The 26,343-nt window shown below is 42.0% G+C and overlaps 1 protein-coding gene across 9 annotated transcripts in view; it reads left to right on the top strand.

Moving 5' to 3' along the window:
• The window catches only part of sox6 (SRY-box transcription factor 6), a 174,884-nt gene that overhangs the window by 11,024 nt on the left and 137,517 nt on the right, over nucleotides 1-26,343 (top strand). For all 9 annotated transcript variants that reach the window (XM_083759969.1, XM_083759973.1, XM_083759976.1 and 6 more), the window contains exon 3: nucleotides 18,956-19,026. The gene's annotated coding sequence lies outside the window, so the exon portion shown is untranslated. The remainder of the gene's footprint in view (nucleotides 1-18,955; nucleotides 19,027-26,343) is intronic.

Raw genomic sequence — 26,343 nt, 5'->3', positions numbered from 1 at the left:
TCTAATACATATTGGGGTGCCCGCTGGCCTTGTGGTCCAGGCGCATGCCACATATTGGCTCTGGCCTGACGAGTCCCGTTCATGACGTCTTTTCATCATCAACCTATACTCTACCAGATGCATGGTCACGTGGGACATCTGCTAATCTCTCTCAATTCCATTGCTTACCTTACCATAGCCTTTATATGGTGCACCATGGAAGCTCCATGGAAAGTTAATCCTTATGTCCAAAATGACAACGTTCTCCTGCCTCATGTAGCCTACTGTGGGATAGCCTAAAGTTCTCCTGCCTCATGTACTGTGGGATAGCCTACATTGGTTCACATTATTTTTCCCCTTAATTTGTCACCCCTGCTCTTGTGCCAGTATATTAAAACTATATTATACAGTAACCAACTGCAGCAGAGAATACACACTGCTTTGTAACTTAAAACAAGTAGAAGCGAATCTAAATTAAGATTAATATTCTTCTGCATGCTCTTTTGAGGTATATTTTCCCATGTGTAGCCTTGTTATTTTTCAGGGATAATTCCGTTCCAAGCTACACTTGTTTGTAAGCAAAAAGTGTTTGTAAGCAAAGTGCAGATAGCTCAATGCCACAGAAAGTATGGTCTTCGAAAATCATTTTTTGAATGGAACTAAAAAAGGGAAATCTGCTGAAATGATGGAGAAAGCTTGTGGTTTGGCCCTCGCACTGCATTTTCCCATGAGCCTCTTTGACAATCAGAAGGGATACGCCACCCGCCCAAATGCAACACACACACCCACACATGCATGTGCACACTCACGCATGCACACACACACACACACACACACACACACACACACACACACACACACACACACACACACACACACACACAGAGCCTTTGTCTACCAGGCGGTAAGTGTGTAGAAACCCCTGGGAGGAGCCTTGTCAGGGGGACTGACAAGAGGGGGGTTGAGGGAGAGACCGAGGTGGAACAACCTCCGCAGGATGGATTGTCTATGATGATCCCACTCACTGCTGAGCCAGAAAGGGATAAGTTATTGCCACCATAGGTCGCAGATTACTATGAAAACCTGTCAGTCAGTCCGTCCGTCACGCCTCCATATATGGTTGTTGTCACACCTCGTGACACATCACGGAACCGTATATGACCGTCAGTCCGTCATGCCTCGTGATACAGTCCATATATGGCCGTCTCCATATATGAAGATCACGACACTGACCTGATCAAACCCTGGATTAGCCATACATGGATAAGACTGCATATTCAGCACCTAGATCTGCATATATGGAGCCGTTCAGCAACTCTACATCTGACCTCAAACCCTTAGATCTCCATATATGGAGCTGACCTACTTCATTCCAGATGTTGATTCTTCCCCACCCGTCCTTCTTTGATGTCTCCCTTTTGACTGATACCTGTCCATTCTAACTCTAGACGGTTCTGCCCCAAAGTTATTAGTGCAGCCATGCCCGGCAGCTGGCGAAAACTAGAGTTCTCATTTCTCAACAGGGCCGGGCCAACAAATGAAGGCCCGGCCCTAACTGGGCTGGTCCGAGGCCCTGCCTGGCCTTACTAATTGGCACACATTTTTCTGGACTCCCTGGGACAGAAATGTCATCCAATCAGGAGAGAGAAACCCTTTTCTCAGCTTACATTTGATAGTGTTCCATTTCTAATTTTGTCTACTAATTTGTTTTGTTCATCACTTTCAGTTTAACTCAATTATCTTGTATCCTGTATGAGTTCTCTCTCGTGATTGGATACAATTGGTATCCCAAACTGAAAATGTATTTCCTGTTTACTGAAGAGCTGGGGACAACATGGGGAGACACCTGCTACCAATAGCAATGATTGCTATATTAATATAAAGCTACTTATAGTACAGTACAGTATAACAGCACCTTTAAGAATACGAGCTTTTCTGTCTTTGTCTTTTTTTCCCTTTTTTTTTTGTTGCATTTTTTAGCTTACATGAATGACATCTATAGATCTCTGCCGAGATGCATCCATGACCTTACCAACACACTCAGTATATTTGTACATGTAGCTCAGCTGTGTGTGTGTGTGTGTGTGTGTGTGTGTGTGTGTGTGTGTGTGTGCGTGTGGTGAACCTATCGCTATGGCTCAGTGTCAGCATGGAGGAAAGCTTTATGTTCTTGGTTAGGGGTGGGGCTGAGGAGAGAGAGAGCGGGGAGGTACGATGTTCCTCCTCATCCTCAGCAAGGCTAAATTTATTGGTTACCATCTGCAGGGTGGAGGAGTTTGGGCTATGGCCAGCCCAGAGAAAGGCTTCTAATTAAACAGTCATCATTATCAACTTGTGGTCAGTGATCATATCGTCCCCCAACATTGGGCTCTGCAAGATGAACATGGAATCACTGAGGCCTGATTTATACTTTGTCCTACGACGGTGTCGTGTGTTTGGAAAAGCTGATCTACAAGGTCACAACACGTTGCATCTGCAGCGTGTTGGAAGCTTGTGAATCGCCTATTTTCAGCATATGAGGCTTTCCTTGAAGCCCATGCTGGACTGAATTAGAACGGGAGAAACGGAGGAGAAAAGCTATGGAGAACGTTTTTCCCCTCCCCGTCTCTCTTGGCAGAAACGACAGCGCAAGGCCCTGTGCCATATCCACTCAGGTTTAAACAATTACCCAACATCAGAGAAACCAGTACTGCCTCAGTTCTGGAAGAGTCATCGTCTTTTTTTCTTTTTTCTTCCTTTGCCTTGGTTTCAGACATGGCCAAGTGTTACATGTACGAGGGAGCTCTCGATAATTTCAATTAGTGTAAGAGGGTGTGTCTGCAGTATCTGTATCACTGCCGCCAGAGGAGCTTTCCTTTGAGGTTGACAGCCCCTTAATATAGTATTTCATGGTTTGAGGTGTGAGTGACACAGAGGCGCTCAGAGAGGACGGCAAAATGGTTTATTAGGACCTAATTAGAGCCCTGTGATTAAAGGGGAAGTGACTGTGATTAGGAGAGTCGTGGATGATGTGGAAAAATGGATGAATATTCAGTGTGTGTGTGTGTGTGTGTGTGTGTGTGTGTGCGCGCGCGTGCGCACGTGTCGTGTGTGTGTGCTTATAGTTATTGCAGAACATACACTACTAGTTCATAATGTTGGCTTCCTCAGGCACATGATATCATCTTTATAGAAAACAAATACAGCAGAAAGAGGTTAGACTGTAGTTGTGTTGTCTTACTTGTCTATCTATATGTTGTATGTATGTCCTTTACGCACATACATACGTACGTATATGCACTTTCGTAATGCTAAGTAACTCTAATTAAAACTGATTTTGCACCCTCACTATTGATAAAAAATAAATCCTACTGATTTGGTGCAATTGATGCTTGTTTTAGTACGCCATAAGCCCGGCATGCAAGAGTAATGCAGTGGACTCTCACAGCCAATTGAACATGAAACCATGAGGAATGTGAAGCAAAGTCAGGTCTGCTCAGGGAAGCTTAGCGCACTTGCAAAGAATCACACATTCTTGTGAACTTCAAAGTATGCACTGTTTAAGCAAAGAGATAAATGGTCTTATTATTACAGGTTTCCAGCAATGGTGAGATTAGTATTGGTTTTTTCTTTATTCTCGCCCCACAAATTTCTAACACTTTCAGACATGTGATAGCCACTGCCATTTAGAAATCATTTATGGGGGTGTTCTGAGGGCAGGGGATAGACAGCAGGGTCTTGCGATTTTACAATTTCACATCTGACTTCCTCCTTAAAATGACACTGGCTTACCTGCCTATTACTCCCTTTGATTTCTACAGTACATGCCTCTGCGCTCTGAGAGGTATTCATAATAAGCTCAAACTTCTCTGGCTTCATTGCTAAAGGCTGCTTATCTCTCGGCTATTCAAGAAAAAGAGGAGTAATATTTTTTCCAATTTCAACATTTTACTGTAAGGCTGTCTAAACCACCTTTAGGGGTTGCTGTTAAGAGAGGGCATGCACATGCGCGCATGCATGGACACACACACACACACACACACACACACACACACACACGGATGGACAATTTTCCTTCTGCCTACATATGTACACAGCATGCACACGCGCACACATGCACACACACACACACACACACACACTCATGCACGCACATGCACGCACACATACACATGCACACACACACACACACACACACACACTCATGCGTGCGCACACACACACACACACACACACACGCAGGTGACACGCGGACACACACACACACACACACACACACACACACACACACACACACACACACACACACACACACACACACACACACACACACACACACACACACACACACACACTTAATGCTCTAATGGAACACAATCATAACATGCTGCTCTTCTGGAAAAATACTGCTAATTTTACATTTTTTATGTTCCAACTGTGGAATTGTGTTAGCCTAAACACTGCTCCCTAAGTGACTGCCTAGATGAAAGTCATACATATTTCCATATGGGTATTATACCTTATATATCTTAAGTCAACAACTACAGTATGATTGTTCTCTGTTCTATTTCTCGGTTGAGCTTGGAGTAGCACATTGTCAACATTTTCACAGCTACTGTTATGTTTAGTACACAGCAGAAAATTTTACAACACATGGATACAGGATACAATAACCAAAAGTTAGACACGTGTGTGTGTGTGTGTGTGTGTGTGTGTGTGTGTGTGTGTGTGTGTGTGTGTGTGTGTGTGTGTGTGTGTGTGTAACTGTGTGTGTCTGTGTGTGTAACGGTGTGTGTGTCTGTGTGTGCCTGTGTGTGTGTTTGTGTGTGATTGTGTGTGTGTGTGTGTGTGTGTGTGTGTGTGTGTGTGTGTGTGTGTGTGTGAGTGTGTGAGTGTGTGTGTGTGTGTGTGTGTGTGTATGTGCGTCAGTGTATGTATGTGTGTGTGTGCGTGCGTGCATGCGTGCGTCTTTGAAGGGCTGTGTTCTCTAAAGGTGGCAGTCGTCAACTGTGTGCACAAGGTGTGTAGTGGAACACTGTCATTTTCGGCAAGCAGCGCGCTCATACAACAGAGTATATGGTAGTCTACTCCCTGTAGCTCTATTCTGCTCCATTCCTTGATTTTACCGTTGTCTGCGCCTGTGCTATGGCGTAATGGGCTCCCAGGGCATGATGGGAATATAACTGTTTCACTATGTTTTTCTTACCCCCCTCAATCTCCACTAACTATAAAATTTGCCCGGCAACATGGGATATATAGTAGACTCTGTGATGTCAGATGTTATTGCTGGATATGCATACTAGGAACTTTCTGGATTATTTTCCAAAAATCTGCCGTGCAAAGTGCATTATGTCACAAAGGCCACATTGTAGCCAGTGGAGTGTAGAGCGGAGCATGCCTTGTCTCTGTGTCCTGTGCATTGGCCACCTTCTGTGCTTCCAGTCCAGACTATAGACCTACTTCATGGCTATTTCCCGGCAACTACCGCCCTATTTCTATTCTAAGCTCCATCTCGAAAGTGATGGAAAAAATAGTCTATGAACAGGTTGAAAAGTATCTTGCCACTAATAAATTGCTGTACGAGTTCCAATCTGGTTTCAGAACATCCCACTCCACTGACACATGCCTCCTCTATTTGAGCGACCACATCAAACACGAGGTGGATGCTGGAAAATACTGCGGCATGGTCATGCTGGACCTCCAAAAGGCTTTTGACACCGTGAACCACTCCATACTGGTTAACAAGCTTAAAGCTATTGGTTTTGATAGCACATCAGTGAGCTGGATGCAATCCTACCTGGAGGGGAGAGAACAGATGGTGGAGGTGAACGGAACACTGTCCCCTCCCCTCCCAGTGAGCTGTGGCGTCCCACAAGGAAGCATACTAGGGCCTTTACTGTTCCTAATTTATGTTAACGACATGACTTCAGCTTGTGACTGCAACTTGTTCCTGTTCGCAGATGACTCAGCACTGCTGGTCTCGGACAGGAACAAACTGCAGGTTGAAAAGACCCTCAGCTCTGAACTCGGTAGAATCTGCACCTGGCTCGCTGATAACAAACTATCCTTACACCTGGGAAAAACTGAATCCATCCTCTTCGGATCAAATAGTAAACTCAGCAAGGCAGATGGCTTCTTGGTTAGAGTGGGTGACAATATTATCACACGAAAAGATGAAATTACCTACCTAGGTTCCATCCTGGAGGCCAATCTTTCCGGTGATAAAATGGCCACCAACGTAATAAAAAAAGTCAATCAAAGAACAAGATTCCTTTACAGGATCTCCTCACTGGTCAGCAAAAACACCTTGAAGACCTTAACAGGAGCCCTCGTACAAGGTTTCTTTGACTATGCATCCACCTCTTGGTACCACAGCACCTCAAAGGCCCTTAAAACAAGGCTCCAGACCTCTCAAAACAAACTGGTCAGGCTCCTACTTGGCCTCACCCCCCGAACCCACCTCACCCCTGCCCACTTTGACAGGCTGGGATGGCTTAGGGTCGACGACAGAGTACAGCATCTTGCAATGGGTCTGGTCCACAAGATTCGATACACCACCAAGATACCCATGTACCTGTCTAAATACTTCCTTAATGTAAACGAAGTCCACACCCACAACACCAGAGGGAGTGCAACAAACCATGTACAACCCAGATTCGGCACAAACAAGGGACTAAATTCTTTTCGCTCCTATGCCACCAAAATGTGGAACGCCCTACCAACAGTCATTAAGACATGTGAATCCCTTGACTCCTTCAAAACCGCTCTCAAAGGGCACCTACGGATGGCTGCAATTCGAAACTGGCCTCTGTAAAATCTGCATCCCCCCCACCCCATTTTCCCTCACTGTATATAGTATCTTTTCCCTTTTTTGCTTCCCATATGATGAATTCCTGTTCTGTTCTTTACCTACAGAGAAATGTCTATTTGTATGTCTCTAAATGTTTGTATGTCTTTAAATGTTTTGATGAATTGAACAATGTGGACCCTGTTGTAAACAAGTGTAATGCTTAATTGGGTCGTCCACTCACAGTTGACAGTCTTTGTATTGAGTTTGTGCTTAAAATGTACTGTAAATTCTACAAACTGTTAATAAAGATTTCAATCAATCAATCAATCAATCCTCTCCTTGTGCTGGAATCAATGCACAATGGGCCCACAGGAGCTCTGACATAATGGGCCAAAATAGAAACCAAAAATAAAATAAAAATGATTTATATTCACGCATCTACTGCTTCAACTAGTTTCTCCAGTCACACGTTTATTTCAAGGCAGTCTGTTTATAGCCTGGTAAACCATCCTAGTGGGTTGTCATGTGTCTTCAGAAGACACATGGGATGGTTTACCAGGCTGGTCTGTTTAGGCTGTATTTGATTAGTCATATACTTTCCATACAGTAGGTAGACTTAACTCTGAGAGTGTGTAAGTGTAACCAAATGAACACATACAGGTTCATTTGGTTTAAAAAGATTCACTCAGGTTTATAAACGGATACATTAACATTTTTGCTGTGTATCTTAATCACATACTGTATTAGGTTTGGGATATCAAAGCATTTATATTGGCATTGTGTGCTTAATGCACACAATGGTCCAATGGTCTCTTGAGTGCATGTGCCTCTGTGTAATTTTCCAGAAGCTTAAATATTAGGGTTAATTAACTAGTCCTCGTCTGGCCAGCGGGATGTGTCTTTCTTTAACTGGGACAGGCAATGCTGAATGGAATGGAAGAGCGTCCAATAGTGAACCACACATCTCCTGTTTTTCCACTAATTGAATTTGCCACTAAAATATGCTGGCAGGAGCCCCTTACCTTGTTTGACTTATTTATTGCCTGACTGGAGAGGTAATTTGACCTTCTCATTTCAAAGGCTCTTTTTCCAACCCAGAAAAAGAGTGTTAAACTAAATTAGACCAGTGATCAGTGACTCAAACACTACATTTGTTTCCTCTGAGAGGACAAGCCGGCTAGATCCCGAGTCCCGACTCTGGGTTCCCTGTCTCTCACTGGCTGTCCTTCCAACCCTGCAGGGCAGGAGGGGGGGGGGGGGGGGACGAGGAGAGAGAGGTCGAGGGTGAGGGGCAAGGGAATTGAGTGAGAGAGAGAGAGAGAGAGAGAGAGAGAGAGAGAGAGAGAGAGAGAGAGAGAGAGGGAGAGAGGGAGAGAGAGAGGAAAGTGCCCCACAGTTCCTGCCATGTCACAGGAGATTTGTGTCCTTCCTTTAAATCATTTCCCTCTTTAGAAGATTAAGAAGGCAGAAATATTCTCAAACTGATCATTTTCCCTCCCTTCTAAATGGACTCATTTGCATTTGGAAAATGCCACTATTAATTGTAGGGCTCAAAAAAAGGAAAAAAAAGAAAAGACAAATGATCTCTCCAGCTGTAAATAAAAACAAAACCAGCCGAGGTTATAATGTTAATTGTTAGAATGGCAGTGCGGGGGCCAGGGAAGCCAATGCTATGCATATGAACCAATCACCAGGAGATTTACACCATGGCCTTATATGCTGTGTAGACTCCTTCCTGCATTTATTATTGACCCCTAGCTGTTTCCTTTTTTCCTTTTGTAAATCACCCATTTTTCCTCAATGGTTTGTATTAATGTCAGGGCAGATGTAATCTTGTTTAGTATAACTAAAATAAAGTAGAAATGATCTAAATTTCCAGTCGAATGTTCTTGTTGGTTGTGGGGAAGAAACACAATTATGGCATTGTTTATTCATTGCATGCTGTGTCCCAATTGCTATTTTAAGATTATGGAGTGAACGTTGCTTGTGGAACACAACACGCCATATGAATGTTTGTCTATGTGTGTTCTATTCTTATCTAAACTTGCTTTTTGTCTATAACTAGACAATTATAGAGGTGTCCCACATGCCCTTGGCTTAAGCAGTCTGCCCTGGTGTTGATCTACAGTAGGTGTCAAATAGTTCTGTGTAAGCTTGCCTTTGTCAATGCAAAACAGTGTGACAGTAAAACAAACCATCTGTGGGTTGAGGCCACTGTCAAATAGTGCGCGCCTGCTTCTTTCTGATAAAGAGGAACACTGAATAATTTGCAGACACCACTGCCTTGTTGTAACCTGATCATTTATGGATCAATTGTTTCCTTTCTGGTTTAATTCACCATGTGATTGATTTTCAGTGCAATGGTGTTGGAATAGGGAATCATTTGAATACAGATGCTTGCGGCTCAGGCCTCAAGCCACTTGGAGTCAGGAGACAATTGCAGGTTGATTACGTTGCTACTGACTGAAGTTGTAGCTCCTTTTGTACGAGGCAGAGATATTTGCATTTAAATGCTTATTGTAGGCATCTAAACACCATAAAGACTGATTGTAGATGCCAGTTGTTGGCTAGTCCTTGGTAATAAAAAAATAAGAATTTCAATAAGGGAAATTGGCATGGAAATGAGGAAATTATTTTTCAAATAGTGGAGCTGAAATCAATAAATGGTGGAGTTTGTTATGCAGGTTTGTATTGAGTGTGTTTGTTCCGATTAAGTATGAACCTATTTACAATTAGCTACTGTATTCTGTATTGTTAGAGATGGAATAACACTGATTATTTTATTCAGATTAAGCTTTTCTTCCCCATATCTTATTTTTTTGCTAATCTATTTATTTATTAATGGTTTATTGTTGCTGTCGAGTATATGTGATTATATGGTCAGGTTGTATGTTGACATTTTCATAAATCATGCAAACATCTTCTGTTCATTTATCTTGAATGAATGGTAAAATATGGAATATGTCACTTTAATCTTGAATTATCATTTTCGTTTCTTTCTTTCTTTCTTTCTTTCTTTCTTTCCGTTCCGTTTGTACATTCTAAGTTAGATTAACACAGAGGATCTTGCAGTGTATATGTTTCTATATGCGTATATCTGTCTATCTCTATATAAATATACGAGTGTGTGTGTGTGTGTGTGTGTGTGTGTGTGTGTGTGTGTGTGTGTGTGTGTGTGTGTGTGTGTGTGTGTGTGTGTGTGTGTGTGTGTGTGTGTGTGTGTGTGTGTGTGTGTGTGTGTGTGTGTGTGTGTGCGCGTGTGAGTGTGTGCGTGTGTGGTACTGGTACCCACAGCGGAGTGATGCCCCTGCTGATTTTGCTGCTCTGTTTCTTTGTCCTGTAGCACTCAGTGTGTCTGCCTCCTCAGGAGACTGGCAGGCCTCTCTAGTGTGGCAACACAAAGACCCAGCCTCCTTTGAGGTGTTAAAAACTTCCATTTATGTATCTCCCTGGACAAAAAAACAAGCGAGTCCATTTGAGTCCAGTGGCGACACAGGCAGACATTGTGGCCACGCTTCTCTAGCACTCATTTCACAGATTCTAAAACCAGTATGTGGTGAACAGGATTTGAGGCTAAAGTGCCCCGTGAGGGCCAGGCGATAAGAGGCAGAAACACCACCACTCAGTAAACTAGAAGATGGGTCCCTGAAAATAAACACCTTACCTGTGAGACAGAGAGGCATACTTGTTTTCATAGCCCTCCACCAACACACACACACACACACACACACACACACACACACACACACACACACACACACACACACACACACACACACACACACACACACACACACACACACACACACACACACACATAATGCTCTAAAGGAACACAAGAAAGAAAGGAGGAAAGAATGACATGAAGAAAGAGACAGACAGACAAAGAATCCTTATCAATGGATGGGCTCACAGTGTTTTTGAGTGATGATTACATGAGAGGGAATCAAAGAGAGTTGATAGGTTGCACAGACTGCAATGCCTGCCTGTTAGGAGCTCCGGGAACCTGAATGCTGGCCCCACACACACACACACACACACACACACACACACACACACACACACACACACACACACACACACACACACACACACACACACACACACACACACACACACACAGATGCCCAGTAAATAGACTTGCTTTCTCGTTATTTGAGGCTGAGGAAATGACACATAATGTATTTGCCAAGCAGCACATGGAAGCCCTCTTCAGCCACATTGCTGCATGAGGCTGTTTTTTCGAAACAAACACTGGTCAGATCCAATTGTGGATTCCCCCCATACACTTTTCATCTAAAAGGCCTATCGTTGTTTTAGGCCAACTCGATAGACATCATATTTTGACTCTAGTTTCAGTGCTGGTCATGCTCCATACATCGTTGCTGGACTACTCTGTCTATACTGACTCCAGTTCATTCAGACAGAAGAATAAAGAGGAAAAAAGGAGAGGAAAAAAAGGCAAAGAGCGGATTGTAAGGTTGTGACAGGTAACAGGGTGCTGGAGCATGGAACAGCTGTTTGAATGTGATTGGCCTGTATCCAGAAGCAAATAACCCAATGATATGGTGGATTCTGAGTAGAAATAAAGCTTGTCTTTCTCATACAGGAGTGGAGCAAATTTCTTTGTGCATGCCTGTGTACAGTTCACCATACCAGCGGGAACTCAGAGCTCCGCATTAATCAGGTTATCTGCAGGCTCTGTCTCCTCAGATACTGTACTCCCATGAGGTGATCTGTAACACCTTGAAAACACCCCAGTGCATAAGCCTTTACTGTACACAACTACACATTTAAGTGTGTATAAATGCAACCCCTATTGGTAACATAGTTAGAAATTGATAAATGAAAGAGGAACTTCACAGATCCCATTTTTATCCTGCAAGGGCATCAACAACATACAGTATAGTGATTACTATGAAAAAAGGCTATCTCTTTGTTTTTCTGCAAAATGTTGACTTTGCATAGTTCACAAAATTATTGTGTCAATGTGTTGTTTCATGTTATCAAGCGTATGGAATGGACGCCCGATATTGTGAAAATCTCCAAAGTCGCCCTTTAACACTGAGGATTTTACAGTGTACCTGGATGGACAGTTTGGACACTATCCTGCACATTCTTGATTACGGCAACTATACCACTAACCATTCTGGATCGTCTTAAGGGAATTGTGTTTTGAATCGGGCTATCTTGTGTTATAATTTTGTATTAGGGGTGTTCACACTGTCTGCCTGTTCTGAAGAAAAGGAAAAGACATAGCATGGTCTACCCCTGACTTCGGTACGGGGCATACTGTATATCACAACAGGAGCTCTGTCTGGATGAGGCTTGTTTTAAAGTTTACTGGGATATTTTGAAGACCTGTTGCAGATGGTTAAGCAAGCAATCTCGACACACAATTTGTCATGATCGGCCAGCTGATAAAAAATGGCCCGCATCATAAGCGCATTTCTCAAAAACGAAAAAAAGACTATTCTCAACTTCTAAAAGTGATCAAATCGAACCACTGTCTTTTGCACTATGTGGTCACCTTTTGGTCATTTCATATATTTTTCGGGGTGAACATGAACAGTGAACATGGCCTTAGAATGTTTTTTTTGCTAGAATCTTCTGCAGTTCAACCCACCCACACACAGCGCACACCCATTCCCCTCCTCCCCCTTCCCTATTTCCCCATGGAAGTGCTGCTATAGACCCACCTCATTGCATCCCAAACTCCCCTGGTTCCAGGCCTGTCTGTGTGCATGACTGCTGCTTCTGCAGAGATAACCAGACAGCAGCCAAGTGGGGACCAACCTGCTGATGGCGGAGATTACCTCCATTGTCAAAATAACTACCTCTGCAAAATTCCTACTTTAGCGTGTTTGAACGAGAGCGTGGGTGAGGATTTGGAATAGAGGATTGGGAGAGCATTTTTTTTAACATGTTGCAGATCTGGATGAATTCCAAACAGAAGTTCAAGTGCAAGTGTTGGCTTGCATCACCCATATTTCACACACACACACACACACACACACACACACACACACACACACACACACACACACACACACACACACACACACACACACACACACACACACACACACACACACACACACACACACACACACACACACACACATGCAGGCACACACGCACAGACGCAGGGGTGCACGCACACACAAATGCATGATGCATGTATGTATACTGTACATGCACAGTGTGCAGTTGTGCACGCACGCATGGCGCACGCACATGCATGCACGCACGGACACACACACACACACACACACACACACACACACACACACACACACACACGCGCGCGCGCGCAAGTGCGAATGTGGGGGAAAAAATGTCAGAGACTTCAAAACTTTTCATGATGCAATCCAGTACTTTTTTCCAGACCTGAATTTGTTAATAGTTCCAATCATACATTTTTGCTATCCCTACATGCAAATAATAAATAAATAAATATAGGCTATATATATATATATATATATATATATATATATATATATATATAGCACGTTACGATTGAGGCGCTGTTATGCAATAATCCATGTTCCAGGCTCTAGCAGTGCTGTGTGTGTGTGTGGTTGTTGTGATGTTTGCCTATTGATACTGAACCACTGTCATATGATGGTCAAACACACTAGCCTCCGTTATGTTCCGGGCTAATCAAATCAAGCGTACCCCCTGCTGTAGACGAACACATGCCTGGAATTTGAAGGTTCATTTGATTTGGAATGAATTTCAGTTGGCCTACTTGTGACAGCTGTGAAGGCTTTCTCTTGCATATTATTGTATGGAGGAAATTGTAGACCAAATGGCAGACCCTGGAGGTATACTGTATGTTAGTATGAACTGTATGTGGGATAATTTGTTTTTTATTATCATGTGTATAACAAAGTAGAATTTGTGCGTTTGTGTACACTCAGTATGTGTATTGAAAAGCTTGAGTGGAGAGTCATGTTGCTTCCTATACATGCCAATAGGCATAAAGGGCAGTGTGTGTGTGTGTGTGTGTGTGTGTGTGTGTGTGTGTGTGTGTGTGTGTGTGTGTGTGTGTGTGTGTGCGCGCGTGCGTGCATGTCCGTGCATGCATGTATTAAGCTACTACTTCAATGAAATGCCACAGGTGGTCAGCTCTCTCTTTAGTCTTTACTGCCTTGACATACAGCTTCATATACAACTATTTCAACAGTTAAATCTCCTATTTCTAGTGTGAAACGACTCTTTGTGGCTATGTCGTACAGTGTCTTGTCTAATGGGAACAATCACCTTTGATGGCACATCACTTCACCTACTAATCCTCAGCTGTTGATCAGCAGCAGGTGGTTGTCTAGGAAACTTATGCAGGTGTATCAGTGTTGTTAGCGGTCATTCATGCACGACATTGGCTGCTGACATGGAGATATAATATAGTCTTCATTCTGCATGTCTGTCTCTCTACCCCCCCCCCCCCCCCCCTCTCTCTCTCTCTGAGATTTTGACTTTTGACTTAAGGAGAAAATGAGACTAGGAGAGAATGATTCGATAATAAAACTGTGGAGAAACTAATGATGTGAATTTGGAGGGCAATTGAATTATGGTTAATAAAACCACGGTCCTCCAATTATGAAAGGAAAGGCTTGTTTTATTTTCCCTACAGTCCTAATTCACTGCAGGAAAAGAGCAACTGCACAATAGGCTACCACTGACTCTTTCACTGCACCACTGGGATTACTGCAATTCTTTTTCCGTCATAATATTATTTATATTTGTCCTATTATTTTCAATAAGTTCTCTTCTGAAAGAAAATAGTTAGTTTTCATGAGTCATTAATAAGAAAGTATGCTTTTTTCTCCATTTGTTATGTTTCTCATTGTTCTCAATTAGCGTCACATTACGAATTCAAAGACTTGTTAATTTCTACCCACTCTAATACTAACAGAGTCCTTTATTAAGGCAGGACTTTATAGTCAGATGTTTAACAAAGAGAGACTGGCTTGCTCAATTACCACCCGTGTGAAATGTGCTGATTTAGCAGCCAGCAATTATTGTGTGATTACACAGCTACTAATACTAGTAAATACTGTATGTGTGTACGTATTTGTTTTGTGTACATGAATGTGTGCTTCTGTGTTTGCAGTATTTAACAGTGGCCAATTTGGTCATGCACAACATAGCCTAGACCAAAGTTAGTTGTATAGCTCATTTGCATCTGCCGAGTGAATGCTGTATGTGCATATGAATTGGAGAATCATGCTCATTCTAACTAGTGGGGTTCTATGTTTTTATTGTCACATGCACTTAACCACTTCTAAGCTGCTGTCTCTATTTTGAGAATGTCATTATAGGCATATATCTTTGAATTAATTCAAAAGAATGACAACAAAAGGAAATTGACACACTGGTCATAATCCTAGCTTGTAGATCGGCTATACGTTAATATACATCTGTGACAACGTCGTAGGCTGTAAAATCCTTAATTTCAATTAATCTTTTTTATCCTACTATTTCTTATTAATAATAATGATCTATTTATGTTCATATGTTCATATGTACATCATACGAGTAAAACTTATTTGTTTGTTGTAATAAATAACTTTGACTTAATTGCCTTTTGTTGCACAATTCTGGCGATAAAACTAAATGATGTGATGCCAAAATGGTTAGTATATTATAAAATCAGTCCCTTTTTCAAACAAATGCAATTCTACACTATACTCACTACATGCATTTGGTTAATATACTGTAGGTAACAGTAGGTAGACCAATAGCAATAGCAACTGCTCAATCCAGTTTAGCCTGTCAGTCGTGAGAGCATCAGAGAATTCAATTTAAAGGTTAACTTTAGCTGTGTAAATCAAACATGATATGGCAGTGATGGCATGATAATACTATCAAAGGTTATAGTTAGGAAACATTTAATTTTACTTGATATTTATTGGTCACGATTGCTGGGTATAATATTCTTCATTTTTTTTAACTACCAGAAAGTTTGGACGTCCAGGTTATGGTATTTTGGTGCAGCGTCACCCGCTATTTGCCGACACCGGTATTTGTACCTAGAGGTGTGGTCATGGACGTGTTGGCACGCTTTCCCCTAAATTGTTATTTTGGTCACACACATTTGGGAAGGCGATAGTGGAATTTAAAAGCACCCATAAGCCGTATGCCAAATTAGTTAAGTATCCATAACGGGCAACGGATAAGGGGTCTCTTAAAGGCAATGGCATGTGGCACGGTGATTGGTTTCATTATTGTAACGCCCAAACCACACCTATGCATAATGTAACGGTTAGCGGAGGAGTTTTAGGGATTTAGACAGGTGACCAAAATAGCCACTTTAGTGCGGGAACGCCCCTTCCCCACTGCTAAATCCCACAAACATTGAACACAAACATTGAAGGCAAAGTTCATTCCCATAGACAGATTTGTGTAAACACAAACATTGAAGTCAAATGAGAGGTCGCAAATTGTGATTGCCCAGAATGAGATGACGTATGATGATGTGTGATGATAAGAGCTCCCCTCACTTCACACAGGTGTGATTTTTATTGGCTATGCGGCACGAACGTTACTATTAAATATTAGTGATGTTTAGTTGTTCTACCAATGAGTCAGCATGGGGAAAATTAGTTACGCAAAGCTTGGCCAATCAGTTAAGCCGACGGGTTGTGTTGGCCAATAAGTGAAGCCGATGCATACAATCTACCGACACAAACACAGATCATTTCTGTGTTCTCCTCAGACCCGCGGTCAGACAGATACAGATATTTATGTTTTTTGAGGAGGGCTAGCCCCTCCTATGTCCAGCTTTGAGAGTTTGTTTGTCCCAACACAAACATTAAATGCCATTGATAATGAATGGCCATCTTTGAGTGTTTGTCCCAACATAAACATTAAATGCCATTGACAATGAATGGCCAGTTTTGAGTGTTTGTGTAAACACAAACATTGCGTAAACACAAACATTAAAGACGAAGGTGAGGACGCAAATTCTCATTGGAATGAGATGATGATGTATGATGATAAGAGCGCTCCTCACTTCACAAGGGTGTGATTCTTTTTTGTCCGTCCGACATGCCATTCGGCACTGCACACCTCGGGGTCATGTGAGACAGACACTGTTCAGACACTGTCTGAGTTACACTGGCCACAGTGTGAGTGTGACACGCACGCACACACACACACACACACACACACACACACACACACACACACACACACACACACACACACACACACACACACACACACACACACACAGATCCAGTGAACCTATAGTATAGATTTATTTAGGCACAATTTTCCCAATCTGTGCAGATTTAATTTAACAATTATGAGGATGATGATCCAGTAATGAAAGTTTCTGATGATGAATGGTGAATGAGGTAAAGGTCAGATAAGTGCATACACCTTTAACGTGTTGTCCCTATTTTGGGCACGTCATTATTGCCTAATAATAAGTTGTCAAATAGCGCGAGAACAATGAAATAAAATAACTAAGCTCACAACATGTCGACGCATTGTGAGCTTATAGATCGCCTACTTATGCTATTTGTCATACAGTGAAGTATTTAAGGCTTAAGTATTTCAATGTCTCCACTACATTTTGGCTCGCATGATCCTGCTGTGGATGAATGTGTTTTTTCATGTCGGTGGTGATGGCCGGGAGTTGGGCAGAATGAAGAGATGCTGTCCTTTGAGAGTGTAGCAACATACTTTAAGCTCAGAGTTTCCATTCAGGTTAAAGCTTTCCATTTAACTGGGGTCAGTTTCTGGGCCATCTTTCCTCTATTGTCACTTCCAGCCTCAAGGCCACCACATTCTGATCTGTTTTCCTGTTTTGTGACTATTACCTTTATCCGACGTACTCTATTAACCCTACCTCCTCCTACGCAAAAAGTATTATTATCTTTTGCCTGTGCTCTGATCAGAATGCGGTGGTACTAGTCAGTACATTCATCTGGTCTGTTGGTGGCTCATTGGTCTCAGCCACAGGAGTCAGGGGTACTGTAGTGCAAATTAGTGGAAGATCAATTAAGCATGACCTTAAAAACCTCTGTCCTTGTTTAATTGCTAGTGCAGAGGCAGGGTAATTGTATAAATCAGCTATTAATGAGATCTGGGCTTTTTGTGAAAAACAACATAATGCGTGGAAATAAACATCAAATAGAGTTAACATCAATAGGTACTGTATCTTCTCCCCTGAAACTTTGCTGACACATATTTGACTTGAATACTTTTCGCTCTACTTTATTTTCACTAATATATGGCAATAGAAATATTTGTGTTGGAAATTAGGTTTCATCTGATGCACGCACACTGGAGTTCTCTCCTCGCTTGTGTGTCATCAAACAAAGCTTGTGATTCGCAGGACTTCAATTGCACTGCACTGCTGTAACTAGCAGAGCATGCCCCTAAATAAATCATTAGCAGGCAGCGCTTCAAGAAAGAAAGCAAAATTAAATAAAGCAACCGCTTTATATGAAAGCTGTTTATTAGTAGAATCCACAGACTGGAGGACAGATTAATGAGGTACCAGAGAAGTGGATTTTAAACATTGTCTAGGCCTGGTTCCCGATGGTAAGAGCTATGAGGCTGCAAGTCAGACACTAACATAGCTGTTTTAGCTCAGCTGCATAGACTCTGACCCTCAGCCAACAGTCACCCGTGTTGCTACTACTCTGGGTCGACAGTGTGAGTAAAATGAACACAGGATTTTACGGCGTATATGTCTTTCTCTAGTCCTCTGTTTGTTCTGATATGAGTACAGTAAATACAGTTACATAACTGAACTTGCTGATTTGAACGCTTTACTCCATTTGTTCTTTAATAAATTAGATGCAACATGTTTACCAGTAGGGCTTCAACTATCTATAATTATTCAAATACTCGATAAGCGTATTTTATTTTAATAGCTAAACAAGTGTTATTTTATACTTTATTATACAACAATGTTGCACAAATATAAAATAGCAGATCTACAAGCTCACAACGCATCTCATCACAAAGCATAGCTTTTAGATCAGCTACATCTAAAGCCTACATTGTGATTGATTATTAATCATTGATTTATGAAATTATCGATTATCATTCGTTTTTTATCAATCACTAACATTTCTTAATTTTATGTTGCACCCCTATTGAGCACAATAACCAGACGAGATTAAAAAAAAACAACAACAACACAAATTGAATGCCCGTTTCTGTTTTGTTTCCATTGCATTTCAGGTCATTTTCATGAGTTCAACATCAACTAACCAGTGATCACTGGCAGCTGGGGATTGAGTCTTTCACTTTTTGTAAGTATCAATTTGCCTCTTCACTTGTTTCTTTCTAGCCACATGCCTCCTTCACCCCTGGTGTCTCCCAGACTCCCACCCACACTGAACACCTGCAGCAAATGAGGTGGACAATTGGGTAGTTACACAATGTCTGCACAATTAGGCAGTTACACTTGTACAATGTTATCCGCACATTTAGACTCTCCTGCCTTATTTATGACAGTAGGCTATTGCTTACTGACAGTAACTGATCTGTTCTTGTCAGCAAGCGAGTATAAATTGAGCTTTTCTGTAACCATATTAACCCTGGCGTCCCTATTTTGTGTCATTATAGGTGAAAATGTCAAAGATGTTCAGTATAACTTGCTATGTGACACATTATGTGAGATTAAAGATCAGTTATTTTCACTATTTGTTGTATGACGAAGTAAAGTTTGAAAACGCAAGGGCTGCCCCTTCTCTCTGAATTTAAATAGAGCAAAGATTGTTATAGGGAACTGCTTTATTGAGTGCTTTATGCTAGTCAAGGAAGTACCCAAAACAAATCACAATTGGACCAACATATCCCTGAAATAACTGTTGACAAAACATTTTAATATTATTTTATCTACAAGGTAAACAATGGAAAAGGATATTTGTGCTGGTATTCATCACAATAGTGCTGTGCACAGCAGTGAAATATATATTTATTTATTTAATGAGAAATGCTGCAATCCCTTCAAAAGTACAGCTCCATCTCTACACTTTTAATGGTCTTCCAGCTGCTCTCAGAGCCTCTCTAATAAAAACTGTATCTGAGATTATATTAAGCAAATAAAGCTCAGAAAGTTAGTTGATATTAATCTTTTTCTTCTCCAAATGTCAGTTGGAGATATCATGTGAGTCAGGCCAGAGTCATATTAATGTGGGCGAGGAGACTTTCTATATCACCTGGATAAATGTCTATGCTGTCTCCAATCCCATGGCCATTTACTGTTGTTGATCCTCACCCCCCTGTCAGACACAGTGCTTAGTCTAAGGTACAGTATACGATATGTACCCGTCAAGGACTGCAGTGTGTTGTGACTTGTGAATGACGCAGACTATAGGACTAGACTAGGAGATCTCTCAGGCTTTTGTGGGAGGAGATTAATGTTGAAATGAAGCTGAGATCAATAACCGTATGCCAACAGGCCGGTCAGTCAGTTTACATTCTGCATGCTGTTGTAACTAAAACCAGAGGGATATCATCAGTCATGCACAGTCTAGATATGATTGTTTACATGTCAACACAGTGACCATTGTGCTGAAGTCGAATATGCCTATACAGAAACAATGCTAAATACCTTCTCACAATAATAAACACGGCAGGTTCTGTGAATGGACATATGACCACAGTGTGACTTATGCCATTAGTACATTTATCAGTGTTCATGATAGTAGCTCAGCTCGTCAAGCCCTTGATACTAAATAGCCAATACATTGACACTTCGTACATGTTGTCAGTGAATCAATATCAATCAATGTGTGTGCGTGTTTGTGTGTGTGTGTGTGTGTGTGTGTGTGTGTGTGTGTGTGTGTGTGTGTGTGTGTGTGTGTGTGTGTGTGTGTGTGTGTGTGTGTGTGTGTGTGTGTGTGTGTGTGTGCGTGTGACTGTGTGTGTGTGTGTGTGTGTGTGTGTGTGTGTGTGAGTGTGTGTGTGTGTGTGTGTGTGTATGTGTGTGTGTGTGTGTGTGTGTGTGTGTGTGTGAGTGTGTGTGTGTGTGTGTGTGTGTGACTGTGTGACTGTGTGTGTGTGTGTGTGTGTGTGTGTGTGTGTGTGTGTGTGTGTGTGTGTGTGTGTGTGTGTGTGTGTGTGTGTGTGTGTGTGTGTGTGTGTGTGTGTGTGTGTGCGTGTGCGTGCGTGTGCGAGTGTGTGTGCCCTGAGGATCATATGGGGGATTCTGAACAGACCCTTTATGCAGTCCAGAAGAAACAGAAGGTGCTGTTTCTTCTAATAAGCAGTGGATCATGTACAGTCTGTTTCTTCTAATAAGCAGTGGATCATGTACAGTCTGTTTCTTCTAATAAGCAGTGGATCATGTACAGTCTGTTTCTTCTAATAAGCAGTGGATCATGTACAGTCTGTTTCTTCTAATAAGCAGTGGATCATGTACAGTCTGTTTCTTCTAATAAGCAATGGATCATGTACAGTCTGTTTCTTCTAATAAGCAATGGATCATGTACAGTCTGTTTCTTCTAATAAGCAGTGGATCATGTACAGTCTGTTTCTTCTAATAAGCAGTGGATCATGTACAGTCTGTTTCTTCTAATAAGCAATGGATCATGTACAGTCTGTTTCTTCTAATAAGCAGTGGATCATGTACAGTCTGTTTCTTCTAATAAGCAGTGGATCATGTACAGTCTGTTTCTTCTAATAAGCAGTGGATCATGTACAGTCTGTTTCTTCTAATAAGCAGTGGATCATGTACAGTCTGTTTCTTCTAATAAGCAGTGGATCATGTACAGTCTCACAGCCGTCAGCTTTCTATCAATGGCAGCCCTGAACGGGCGGATATCGGAGAACCATTTTGTCAGAAATTAAATAAACAGCACTTCGGAAGAATGATAAAAATGAATAATCTTTTGATGGTTATTTTATTCATCCATTATTTATCAAATGGGCCTTTCAGTTCGGTCCACTGACCCTGCAGTGATTATGGGCAATATGTTGCTAAACGGAGACCGCTTGACAAAGACTTAATTTTAATTTCATCAGCCTCAATGACTTCAGAAGAGCTCAGTGTGCATTTGGAAAATTAATTATTGCCGATTTCATTACCTGGCAAGAAAATAGAACATGTGCACGAACTAAGCTCATCTTCCTATAATAGGAAACTGTGCATACCATAAATAGATTACCTTATCCAAAAAAAATAAAGGAGCTTGTTTTGGTATAGTGGCAAGTGGTAACATAAAGTATGTACATTAAATCAGAGATTCTCAAACTGTGCTCTGGGGACCTTCAGGGGTCCTTGAGGGGGTTGCAGGGGGCCCCAGTAAAATGTGTTAATATAGCATAAACACAGTTAACCACTTTAACCCTATTTTATTATTTTATTTTACTAGTTTGATAATCACTGCATTAATTTAGTGATTTTGTCAGGTGTATTGTCTTTACTGAGTGTATGACATCAGCCATTCTTTTGGATCGACCCCATGTTGGAAACACCTGCTGAATTGGGGTTAAATTACCAGTCTCTTTCAGTGGTTGTCAAGCTATGATAGCTCTGTGCTTTTACAGATTTATTTATTCTTTGATGGCTTGATAGGCTTTATTTCATTCTCTGGAGAATAAAAACCTAATATGGACTTGGCTGCTTTCCTAGTTCTCAAGGTACGCTCCTTGTAGCGTAGGACAGTGTTTCACCTACTAGCTATATACGGCAGAAAACGGGACCAAAGAACAAGCCATTAATCTTCTTGCTACCCCAGCTGTGGAAAGTAATGCATAACTAAAAGTCCGGTAAAATGAATTAATGATTTCAACCATGAACTTTTCTCCCAAAACGCCATGAATCGTCTCCAACTGATAATGCACCGTGACCCTTGAGTGTGAAATCCCTGTTGCGTTGAGAGTAGCCAGTTAATTGATTCGCAAATTATTTAAAGTTTGTGGTGCCCAGGGGAGTGCTAGACTCTAATGATGGCCCATTTCTAAAGAGTTGAAAAACTCTTCCCTGGCAGGCCTGTGTCGAATTGTAATAGTAAGCTTACAAGTCTAATTGGAGCCTTGAAGAGACTGCGTGGGTCACCAATATGGTGTTGCTGGACTGGGTCTGTTGAATATTCTATTGCAATTAGGAAGTCTCATCAGGAGTAGATGAGGGATATTCCATACCTGGTCACTTATGCTCCGACTTTCCATAATGTCCTTTCTGAGAGTTGTCTTCCCCCCCCCCCCCCCCCCCCATAGTGGCATTTTTATCGAATTTTTGTGGCACATTGTGATATAGATGTCATTTGATGTCCCCCAATGCAGAACATGACATAAAATGCATAGCTGATTTTTATTTTTTCCTCTCTCCACATGGACGTTTGCTTGCAAATCCCAGTTTCTCCTCATGGCAGAAAGCGTCATTTAGCTATAAACATGACACCCGTCACCAGTACTGTAAATTTAGTCTCAGAGACGGCTGACGCCAAAATTAACAGAGGTTGACATAGAGTATAATATTATTAGACTGTAACTTATTTAAGACGTATTAAGAGTCCAGTGCATGTGGTCAGGTTTGTGCACTCATTGCTCAGCACTGCATTGCTGATCTCTCTGAGAAATCAGCATCTACAGTCTGGAACCTTTATAATTGATCTCACCATGGATCGAAGCTTAGGGATTGGTATTCATCCCTAGATTGTCTTCAGGGATTCTTCCCCATATCGTCCTAAAGAAGTCCATTTTGTTTAACCCAGAGATTTTACAAATGGACCAATTTGTTGCATGTTCCATTTGTACACTCTTGGGTTAAATTTAGGTGGAGGAAGACCCCATCCTGTAGCCTCTATACATTTTGTTGCATCCCCCATTAAGTGGCAGGATCTCTGTGCTAATATCAAGGAGCATCTAATCTGGACCCATTAGCAACAACTGTCATTCAGACACACGGTGTCGGCCTGATTTAAATAAAATGAAATGAAGATAGTTGTTTCTGGTCCCCTGGCTTCACTCATTGCCATAAACATATGCTCTGAGACCCGCTTCTTACCATCTTATTTATGACTTTAATTTGTTGTGTGGGCTGCGCAAGAAATCAAATTTAATCCAATCCTCCCAGGGACCCTGTCATATAATAACATGGTAATTTCTGTGTATCCTTTTGAAAAATGAGGAAATTAATTCTTCCTGACACGTTCTAATTATTCCAGTGTGAACGGCGGATGGGATCCCCCCCCCCCCCCCCCAGCCCCCTAAGTGTCGGTTGCCGACGGGTGGCGAGGTGCTAATGCTGACCAGCAGCGCGTTTAATTTGAAACATGAGCAGACACCTTTCAACACACCTTCCTAATGTTAGAGTGGCTCACACAAATTAATTCACTACTCATCTGGCAGCTCTGACTTAAAGATGTGTGCTGTGTGTGTGTGTGTGTGTGTGTGTGTGTGTGTGTGTGTGTGTGTGTGTGTGTGTGTGCGTGTGTGTGTGTGTGTGTGTGTGTGTGTGTGTGCGTGTGCGTGTGCGTGTGCGTGTGTGTGTGTGTGTCTGTACGTGCACATGTGTTTAGTGGGGCTAGGGGGGTGGATGGGACACTATTGCTATTAGTTAAGGCGTAACAAGGTGCGTCTGTGTAATGTGTGTGCGTGTGTGTGGGGGGGGGGGGCTTGTACACACATGCTGGACCATGCTATCAGCATATTTCATGTGACTGCATGTGACTGCGTGTGTCTGTCGGGACAGTGTGATTGCTTGGACAGGTTTTTTTATTTTTATATTAACGGTGCCTCTTCACACTGAAAGGTTGATTTAATTAGACTGTCATCAGCCAGTCTTTAGCACATCACTTGAATCTCAGAGGAACACTGCTAACCCCGTTTTGGAGAGAATAATGCTTTCAAAAACCAATCGTATGCACACGTATTAATTAATACAGATATATTTATTAATTATTTTTAATGGCCACTGTGGTCAGTAGTACACTCCAATGGTGAGTTAGTGGTTCACCTGCCTGTTTGCATCTTCATTCTGTAGTTGGAATGAATACTTTTGCTTTCCCCAGCTAATTTGTTTCTATATACAGCTTGTTCTATATACAGCTTTTTGTCCCGTCGCGTCTCACATTTGCCGTTGACAATGAAAGGAGAATTTACGTCATATGTGCCTGAAATATGATGTACATTTGTGGCAAAACAAACATTAAATGCCATTGACAATGAAAGGAAAATTTACGTCATATGTGTAGACGAGCAAATCGGCTAACCAATCACATAAATTCAGTTCAGTCAGATAACTCACGAATAGATTTAACCAATATTTATTATAGAATGAGAATACAAGTGTGCATATAATATTGGCGTTCGGCTCTGCTACATTTTTCTCCCTGCTCGGCACAATACCATCATTAAACATTGAGCAGGGAGATAGATATACAATAACAACCCCCATGGGGAACGTAAATAGCAGGGCCCACCGGTGGTGCTGGGGTGGTGGTGGGAGCAAACATAACATAAAAACCAGGAACCACATGCAGAAGGAAGGCAGGAAGAGCATGCATTCTAGGGGAACTTAAATACCCCGCCCAATTGGTCAGCTGACTGCGAATGACATGTGGGTCTTGCAAACACTGAATACACCCACAAGGTAATTCAGCATATTAACCAGGAACCAGGAACCACATGACAAGGAAATGATATACCTTGAGTTGAATTGCTGCATGACAACAAGGACATCTTCACATTCAGTGACCAGAAAAACAAACTAAACTTTAACTAATTTAACCCTTACTGGTCCATTTGGTTCAATTTTTACACACTCAGTCAGAGTTACAGACCAGTAAGCATCCATTTTGTTCCTAACTATCACCCCTGGAACCCCATGAAGGACCCTTGGTGGACCCCAGTCAGTCACTCAGTGAGTCACTTTAGCTCTGTGTTTTCCCATTGTTGGTGTGTGTGCGGCGCTAAGACGAAGACAATTTAAACAGATTATAAAGAACAATACCAGCTAATGATTATGGCTAAGAGAAGTTATGAATAACACATGAGGGAAGGCTTAGTCTGTGTGAGTCAAGCGTACTGTAGGCCTACAGAAAATGTGTTTCCACTGTAATTATCAACATAGTATCTAAGGGGTTGAGACAGGAGGAGAAAATAAAACATAAACAAACTAACTTTCCTGAACTTTGGAGCTGGGTTAAAACCATAAAGCATAAACTGTATAATTGAAGTGTGTGTGTGTGTGTGTGTGTGTGTGTGTGTGTGTGTGTGTGTGTGTGTGTGTGTGTGTGTGTGTGTGTGTGCATGAGCGCGCACGTGCGTGTGTGCTCGTGCACACGCACAAGTATTTACAAAAATTACAGGGACTTTGTGTGCGAGCTTATGTGTATATGCGTGCTGTGTTGTTGCTGGGTCATATACAACAGAGGACTCATACTCATGTCTGTGGCGTCATGGCCGAGGAGAAGAGAACAGGGCTTTGTGAGGCGAGGGTGGGGTCCTCCCATGACTCAGTGAGGGGAGAGGCGTCAACATGGCCGCCCGACCCGCAGGGATTAAAGTCTCCCCCCCACACCCTGCAGGGTTAATCACTGCCATCTTGGCTCCATGCAGAGGGAGCAATTGCACTCTCCATCACAGTGGAAGAAGTGAGACACAAACCACCGAGC

The sequence above is a fragment of the Protomyctophum parallelum genome (genome assembly GCF_964188405.1).
Source record: "Protomyctophum parallelum genome assembly, chromosome: 2".
Lineage (NCBI taxonomy): Eukaryota > Metazoa > Chordata > Actinopteri > Myctophiformes > Myctophidae > Protomyctophum > Protomyctophum parallelum.
Note: the sequence above shows the minus strand (reverse complement) of the source record. Positions and strands in the feature narration are given on the sequence as shown.